At 42.3% G+C, this 9,041-nt stretch overlaps 1 long non-coding RNA gene across 1 annotated transcript; it reads left to right on the top strand.

The window, feature by feature from the left end:
- The first annotated feature begins 339 nt into the window (after window positions 1-339).
- Window positions 340-7,200, top strand: LOC134615855 (uncharacterized). Its single transcript, XR_010091365.1, has 3 exons — window positions 340-368; window positions 6,284-6,394; window positions 6,995-7,200. It is a non-coding gene; the product is annotated as an uncharacterized LOC134615855 (long non-coding RNA).
- The last annotated feature ends 1,841 nt before the right edge of the window (window positions 7,201-9,041 follow it).

Raw genomic sequence — 9,041 nt, 5'->3', positions numbered from 1 at the left:
TCACCTGCAAAAAATTCACCATCAAATATTCACCTGCAAAAAATTCACCTGCAAAATTTCACCTGCAAAAATTCAACTGCAAAAGTGATGAACTTAAATGACCCAAGCCAGAGCAATCAGCACTAGATCGAATCGAGCGGCTCTCAGCCAATTAAATTACGCTGTTTGATCACATGACACCGTTAGCCAGCAGTGTGTCTCCTAAAAGAGAGCTGTTTAGAGGTGAGTGATTAAGTTTTTCTCCTAAATAGAGATCATTACATAACACCTAGTCCTACTTAAAATCCCATTCATTTTTCTTTTATTTATTTATTTATTTTGAATTTAGGAGCGGCAAGTTGGCAGCGGCAAACCCTGGCGGTTCTCCGGTAAGTATATTGTTTTTTATCTTCAAGTTTGTCTTTTGAAACGTTAATTTTATTTAAATCCGTTGCTCACGTATAAAGTACACAGACGGGGTCTTTGCTCAACTCGTCTGAGGCGCTACATGCTAGCATCCTGCTAACCAAGCTAACCTTTACATGCTGTGCTTTAGAAAATAGGATACTCGGTACAAAACCATACTTCGCAGATATTGATAGATAGACGAACACTGCAAATATAATGTGGGAAACGAGAACGGCATTTGGTGAAGGGGTAAAATACACCATGAATAAAGCCACAGAGTGAATGGCTGCCATGGTTGCAGAACGGCCTGATTTAATGACAAGAATGGGGAAGAGTGAGGTGAAGTGAACCAAAGCCACAAAACACGGTCAGACAAGGCGGGAATAGGGCAGTGATATGTCCGTCAGCATGAAGTTGGTGTGTGCTTTGGTGAACAAAAACTCGAGACCGGTAGCAGGAAGATGGGAGACTCGTGTTTCACTGGAATAGTGGTGAATTAAAACATCCTTTGTTGGGGAAATTTAGGTGTAAATGCATCCATACAGGCGAGACAGAGGCAGACCAGGCAGTGACGAAAACAAGGCAAACATTAGAAATATTAAAACGGAAATATAGGATTAATATAACATACAATTAGGGAAAATTGAAGGAACACAATGTAAATTATACTGTAAAGTCATTAAAACAGCATAACCTGATTAAAAGAAACATGTAATTGGGTAGGATGGTGATGATGATGATGATGATGATAATAATAATAATAATAATAATAATAATAATATTAAAAAACATGTACAAGATGGGCATGTATACTTGTACCCAGAATTTAACAACTATAAAGTTGTGGCATGCCAGTACCTTACCCCATCCATTATATCCACACTTTCAGAAAAGGATATGGTCAATATCTTTACAAATACTATCTAAACTTAAACAGATAGCATAAGTTAAACGGGATATTCCCTCTGCATTCTCCTAGAGAGAATACATCAAATTAAACAAATAAGTAGTCTATGGCATTTAAAAGTGGTTACCTACAATTCTGAAATGATAATACTAATTCTTATTGATGATGATATTGTATTTGAAATCCTGGTGTAACACTGAACCCGACATCATGAAATGATTACCCTTGTAATGTCAGGGAGCTACAACCAAGGAGGGAAAATATTACTATCTCACCCCTTGTATCCAATTACATAACAGCACTGCTTGGTAAAGGTGTTGAATTAGCTGGGTCGCTCAGTTTGGGGAAAATTGTGGGTAGCCTGCAAGGGCCTCAACTTCTCCATTCCCACAATGTGCAACAAATGGGCACAGCTGATCTTCAAGAGTGGAACAAACATTAATACCTAAATATAAAATATTTAGGTATTAATGTTTCTCCCAAGCTTGCAGATCTAACTAAATTAAACTATATCCCACTTTTAAAAAAAGTAGAAGGCGATCTGGCTAGGTGGAAATGTCTACCCATATCACTCATGGGAAGGGTTGCCGCTATAAAAATGATGGTCTTACCAAAAATAAATTATTTATTCTCAATGATCCCAACTAAACCGCCACAAGATTGGTTCAGATCTCTAGATTCATATATGTCCAAATTCCTTTGGAAAAATAAGCCCCCACGTATAAGCTTAAAAACACTACAAAAGACCAAGGATAAAGGAGGATTAGAACTACCTAACTTTCAGCGCTACTTCTTAGCCAACAGGCTCCAATTTATCTCAGGATGGCTAAAACATACACTCTTAGATGAACCTTGGCTAGATGTAGAACAAGCACTTTGCAATAATCTAGAGATTTCAGATCTACCATTTATCAGCTCAAACATTCAACGACATGAATGCTTCAAAAGCGTCAACATTAGCTCCTCTCTGACAGCATGGTGGGAGTTTCTGAAGTTGACAGAGTCTTCATTAATCCCATGCAAACGTACACCTATCTGGAACAACCCTGACATATTACAAAACAATAATATGATAAACTTTTCAGATTGGAGTGGTAAAGGAATCAAATATTTAGAACATATACTAGAAGGAACAGAATTTATTTCATTTGACAGACTAGTTACACAATATGGGATCAACAAGAAAAGATTTTTAGAATATCAACAAATTAAATCCATAGTAAAAAAGAAATTTAAACCGGGTCAAGTTGAACTACAAACACCACCAAGTGTGGTTCAATTTCTTACTCTTAAAACCCCCAAATTACTATCCAAAATATACAGAATGCTTTCTAAAATAGATGAATCAATATCACTTCCTATTGCAAAATGGGAAGCGGATTTATCAGTTAACTTAGACCAAAACTTCTGGTCTCAGATTTGCTTAAAAACCTTTCATCTAATTAGAAATCCCAGTCTTCAATTAATTCAATACAAAATACTACATAGAGTGCACTATACAGGTCATCGGATGTTCAAGATGGGCTTTACGTCTACCAACAACTGCTCATACTGCCAAACCAATTCACCGGACAATTATATCCACGCTCTTTGGTTCTGTCCACCAGTTCAGAAGTTTTGGCGTGAGATATGTGAAGACTTATCGAAGTGTCTGAAATGTAACATTCCAACTTCTCCTTTAGTGTGTTTGTTGGGCAGCTTAGATAATGTCACTTCAGAAAAGAATATAGCCCACATGGTTTTCACTGCCCTATGCATAGCCAAGAAAACAGTCCTCATGAACTGGAAAAATAAAAATAATCTTAATTCTAACCAGTATAGAAATTATCTATTAGATTACATTAGTCTTGATACAGCCTCTGCCACCACATCAGATCAATTGCTCTGGGCTCCTTTGATCAGCTCCATCACCTAGTGGGGGTGGGGGGTCATAGTTTGGTCCCACCTTCACTGTTGTGATTGGTGTGGGGGTAGGGACAGGCTTAGGGCGTCGGGGGGTTCCCCAGGAGCATCTTCCTTGGGGGGCTCAACCCGGGGTAGCGGTCATGGCCAATTAAGGGCTCTGTTGGCTCTTAGGTGACGGTTTCCTCGTGGCTGCGTGCAGCGGGGCTAGGGGAGGGTCTGTGCTGACGGACGTGGGTTACTGACCTGGTAGCCTGGCTGCCCCAGGGTGGGTCCGGGACGGGCGTGAGGTTCTGGGGGCGCTCCGTCTCTGGGCTGGGGCCCTGGCCGGGCCTCGGGGGCTCGGGTCCTGGTTGGTGTGTTGCTGGGGTTGTGGGCGGGTGGGTATATGGGGGCCCAGCCCTGGCGCAGAGCGCCGCCAGTGCATCGAGCCACCTGGGGGACTCTTCAACTGGTGGGGGAGGTTGTCACATCTTGCAGGAGCTTTCCTCTCCTCAGGAATTCTCTCTGCAGGAGGGGGAGATATAGGAGAGGTGGAGGAAGATCTCAACCTGGGCGTCTATTGTCTTGTGTAGTCTGGAAGATGAGTGGATGATGGGGTGGGTGCAGTTTTCTCTGTAGTGGGGTCGGGTGGGCTGTCCCGGGCTCTGTGGGGCCGGGCGGCGCTGCTGCACTGGGCCCTGGTCCGGATGGGCCTGGGCCCCCTTTCCCTGGCGGGTTGCAGAGTATGGGGGTGCCTACTGGGGTCAGCGGGGGAGCTGGCCCCAGGGAGGGGTCACTTGCCCCTCCCTTCCTTCCCTCCCCATCTCCAGCTGCCTCCCTCTTCCCGCTCCACCACAATCACCCACACATGCAGGGCCTTGGGGTAGGGGTGTGTCACCAGGGTGCAGAGGAGGCATCCCCCCCCTCTGTCCCCTTCTGGCTGCCTCTGCCTCAATTTTATCCCACAACTTAGAAATTCACATTACTCACACTCTCATAACACATACATATAGGATCTTGGGGGTGGGCTCACAACACGGACTCCAAATTACCATCAGGGTGTACACCTCACCCCTGGCGTCGTTGCCCACCTCTCAATTTTAAATACACGTAGACATTGAGGGCTATCAGGAGGGGCTATGCGCTTACCTGCTGCTCTCTGGCAGGTAGCTCCATGCCCTCCTGGGTTTTAATTATACCTTAGAACACATATACATCAACACTACATATGAGCGGGTAGAGGGAGGTTTGGAGTCTTTTCACACCCCCGGTCTCTGCGGCCTGCTGGAGCGGGGGGGCTAGGAGGAGGAGTTGGCCGTCCGACTGGGGTCTGGTGTGTGGGGCCTCCCTGCTGCTGCGGAGTCGGGGCAGTCTGCTTCTCCCCACTGCAGAGAAAAGGGTAACACCACCTGGGTCTGGGTGCAGTTTCCCCCTCCAGGGGCAAGGGTACCTAGACCCGGTTCTTAGAGTACGCTTGGGGAGTGTGATTGTGTGTACAGCGTCTCTTTATGTCTGTCTCCACGTTGGTTGAGTGTGGAGTAATTGCCTATGAGAGCATGAGGGTGGGAATGGATGTTTGTATTTGAGTGTGCCTGTATGTCTGTGTCTATATGTCAGGTTGGGTATCAGACGCCACCTCTCTGGGGACATCTCAGGCCCTCCAAGGTTTGGAGGCCTATCTCCCCCCACCACTTCCCCTGCCGGTGGCAGACGCCCTCAGACATCGATGCGGTGGTTCTTTGTGTCCGGGGGTGGGCGTCCGGGTACACACCGGCTCACTCCTTGGTGGCTGCTTATCGGGGCCTGGAACCTGGGGCTCGCTCGGGCCACTTCGGGGGTGGGGTGCCCTCGGCCTCTCGGCCTGGGGCTCGGTCACTCAGGCACAGCTGGCTGCCAGCGGAGCTCACGGGCACGTCACTGCAACCCCCCCTGGCTTCTGCTCCGCGGCTGCTGAGTGATCCCTCATCTGGGACTCTCCTCAGCTCTTTCTGGGACAGTGGCGCGGCTGCCCCTCTGTTGGTCTTCCTTGGTCTCTTGTGTTCTGGGGGCCTCTGGATGTCTGGATTTTTGATCTCCTCCATACCTGCTTCATGCCCTGGAGGATGGGACTGTGGCCCCCCACACCCTCTAGCAGATCATTACATTAAGGAACCTTTTAAATACAAGCGCGCTCATGCTCACAGGTGTACACACAGGTGATCACACACACAAACTACACCCTTTTTGGCTCCTACCTCAAAGCACACTGTGCGCTGTCGATCTTACACAATAATGTTTAATATTAAGTATGTAGTGTTATATTCCCATATATCATTGTGATGTTGTTTATTCTATTACTCTCGTTTTCTTCTGCTTGTTTTCTTTTTTCTTTCTCAACAGGTGATCCAGGTGATCGATATATGTATTTTTTGTCTGCTTATTTTGTTGGTTTTTGTTTTTTGCCCTTTATCCCCGTCCCTCTTCTCCGCTGTTTTTTTTTTCCCCCTCTTTCTTTCTCCCTTTTCTTTTCCCCTGTCCCGTATCTAGCAAGTAAAAAAATAAATAATTAAAATAAAATAAACAATAAAAGGTAAATCAAATGGACCATTACGGCAAGGCTGGGATGGTCCATTTGGTAAAGTAAATCCGTTGGGCATCTTTCTTCGCCTTTAGACAATAATTCTGATGGCAAAAGAACTAAACGGGACAGGTTTATTAACAAAAAAAAAAAAAAAAAAGAGTGGAACATCGGCCAATTACTTCCAACTTTAACGTATTTTTGCAAAAATATTCTTAAAATTGTCTCTTTACACAGATCATAATGATACAAGATGGCACTTGTGTAATTTCCTACAAATTCAATAAATCTAAATAATTGTTACTATCCTGTTAAATCCTGAAAAATGTTTTAACAGCTGTGTTAAATTAAACTTCATACTGACACATGCTGGAAAGTGCATTCATGAGACAATTTTTTTTATGCCTTCTAGAGCAGTAGCAATCAAAGATTTTAAGGATTCTTTTACATTTTTTTTTAAAACACTTTGATTAAGGCATATGTTCTTTATTATCAGATCTAAGTTTGTTTAAAGCTTCGAATGTTTTGGGGTACTTTTTTGTTTTCAGGGTTCGTGGCAACCACGGATGGGAAAATGTGGAGGTTGCACGGCTGATGTTTACTGTTCGTGGCACAGGAAGAGGCAGTTTCATTTCAGGAATGAGTGTGCACAATCAAAGGTTTGTTCTCATAAAATACTGTCAACCTCAAATGTTTCTGACATAAGATGGAAGGTGTTGCAGCTTTATTTCCATTATTTAAAAATACATAAACATTTAAAGGGTATAGTTTTATGAAAAAGTTTTAAAGTAAAATGTCTTTAGAGAACAGTGCCCTATCCAGCAGGATACATTGTCTGATATGTGTCAGGTGGTTTTTTTGTTGTTTTTTTTGTTGTTGTTGTTGTTTTTTCTTTCAATTTCCATTATTTACCCCTCAAGGAAGAAAATATAGGACAGGTCCTACAAACCCCAAAGAGCCTTCAGGACTCTGCCCTATTTTTAGTTATTCACACACCTTTTCCAGTCTGTTACTTCCTTCCCTGAATGTTCATTCTGTGTTAATGGTCTGGTTGTCATCTCATGTGTTGCCACTGATCATTACAACCCTTTTGGCACCTTTTAAGTGATATGCCTGGGTCCTTCCTACATGCCCTGATAATGTATTATTACTGTTGTCATGCACACATTTCATGTAGGGTTAGAAACAAGCAGGGAATTTCTCATACACACCAAAGAAAGGCCATACCTAATTAAATATTTTTTTATATATTATTTCAGAATAGAGCGACTGTGGAGAGACCTCTGGGTGGCCGTTACATGCATTTACTACGATGTTCTTCACAACCTTGAGGAAGAGGGCCTTCTTGACATTTCAAATGCTGCACACCTCTTTTGCTGCCATTACGTCTTTCTTCCTCGACTGGAGGATGATTTTAATACATTTTGCAGTGGATGGGACAACCATCCACTGCGAACAGAAAACAACATGAGTCCCAACCAGCTGTGGGAGTTGGGTCACAGATATCACCCTGTTCCTGTTCCAGAAAACACACAGGTAAAGGTGCACATTTTTAGTACTCATTGATTCTCTTACAGAGAATGTGATGATTTTATGGATAATTACAGTCAGTCATATATCCACAAACACAACAAGCTGAAAGTCAGTGATGCTGCTCGCTTTGCAGTCCTGAATATCACGGCACAAGCAGGATTCACTGCACTGTTAATGTTAGCTATGTTATATTGCTGCCTCTGTTCGGTGGTGTCGAGCCAAACGGACTTTAACGTGTGTTTGAACGAGCTGACGGTCCACTCGTTAAGCTGAAAGAAAGATGCTTTAATCACAGGAGTCACACATGTGTCCACTGTACCATCTGGGAACTCTTCTTGTTTAGCACTCGTAATAACACAAACACTAAATCCTCCTTCTCTTGTGCTGTTTTGTAGCAGTGTATACACCTGAGACTGTCACCTGTCTGTCTGTCCTGCACTCTCTCTCTTTTTCTTTCTCTCTGATTGTGTAATAAAAGTATGAACATGTATTTATAAGTTACACTTGTGTCTGAATCCTGCAGCTTATCACACATTTGATTTCCATGTGTGACAACTGCAAGTGTCCAGAGTGAGGACAGACTGAGGGACCCAGTGCTGCACATCATCTGTGAGGCTTTGCACCCCTGATGATCCACCAGGACAAACTCAGCAGTGTGTGAGGAAGAGGAGGAGGAAGAGCCAGCAGCAGCTGACAGATGGAGAGAATAGACAGACTGTTCCCTGTTTGTGAAGGACTGCTAGGAAAGTTTAACATAACTAATTGTCTGTCCTGAATCAGTCTAATTAGGTAATGTTCAAATAATGTTATCATTCCAGTGTTTTCAGTGTGGGAGAAAGTACTCAGGGCCTTCAAGTTACACACTATGAAAGGCAGCAACAGTAAACCTGTTTCAGAAACCTAAAGTATGTATCAGCAGCAGAATGGACCTAAAAATAAATGTTTGTTTCAGTTCTATGAAGCTTTGAGTATTTTGGATTAGTAGTACTGCTGTGTTTGTTGCATCATATTGCTGTAATTGTTTATATGCTTTACATATTCTGAGGTAAGTTGATCTATAGTGTTACATCATATTCTATAAGGATGTTATGTGTTTGTATACTTTCTGCCCAGTTTGACCCATTTAGCAGAAGTCAGCCTGTTTAAGGCTCTGATATCTATTCTGTATGACTTAAAGCAGTTATGACATGGTCTGATTTTCTCACCCAATAAAGGAATATTTCATATATCAGTCTACTCTTCATTCTATCAGAAACAGTTTTCACAGCTCGTACATTTTGTTTTTACACATATATGTAAGCATTGAGCCAAATGTAATAATGCCAACATATTAAATGAACAATATTTGTCTCTTATGTATAATACATCTATATATACACTGTCAAAGGTACTTGTCTTTGAGTGAAGATTTAAGGTGATAGGACATATAAATAACTGCAACTTGAATCTTTGACCCAGAGTTCAAGCTCACTGCTGTAATATATATATATACACATATATGTATATATATATGTATGTGTATGTATATACGTGTATGTGTGCATATGTATACACGTGTATGTGTGTGTATATATATATACGTGTATGTATATATGTATATATACATGTATGTATATATATATGTGTATATATATATATATATCATAATAATCTGACAATACATATAATATTGGCCATATTATATTTACATAACCACAGTGAGATGATTTTAGTCTCATGAACAACATTAGCTAATTGTTATTTACTAACTAATCTTGAAATGACTTCAGTACA

The sequence above is a fragment of the Pelmatolapia mariae genome, linkage group LG17 (assembly GCF_036321145.2).
Source record: "Pelmatolapia mariae isolate MD_Pm_ZW linkage group LG17, Pm_UMD_F_2, whole genome shotgun sequence".
Taxonomy (NCBI): domain Eukaryota; kingdom Metazoa; phylum Chordata; class Actinopteri; order Cichliformes; family Cichlidae; genus Pelmatolapia; species Pelmatolapia mariae.
This window is presented reverse-complemented; position numbering and strand designations above follow the sequence as displayed.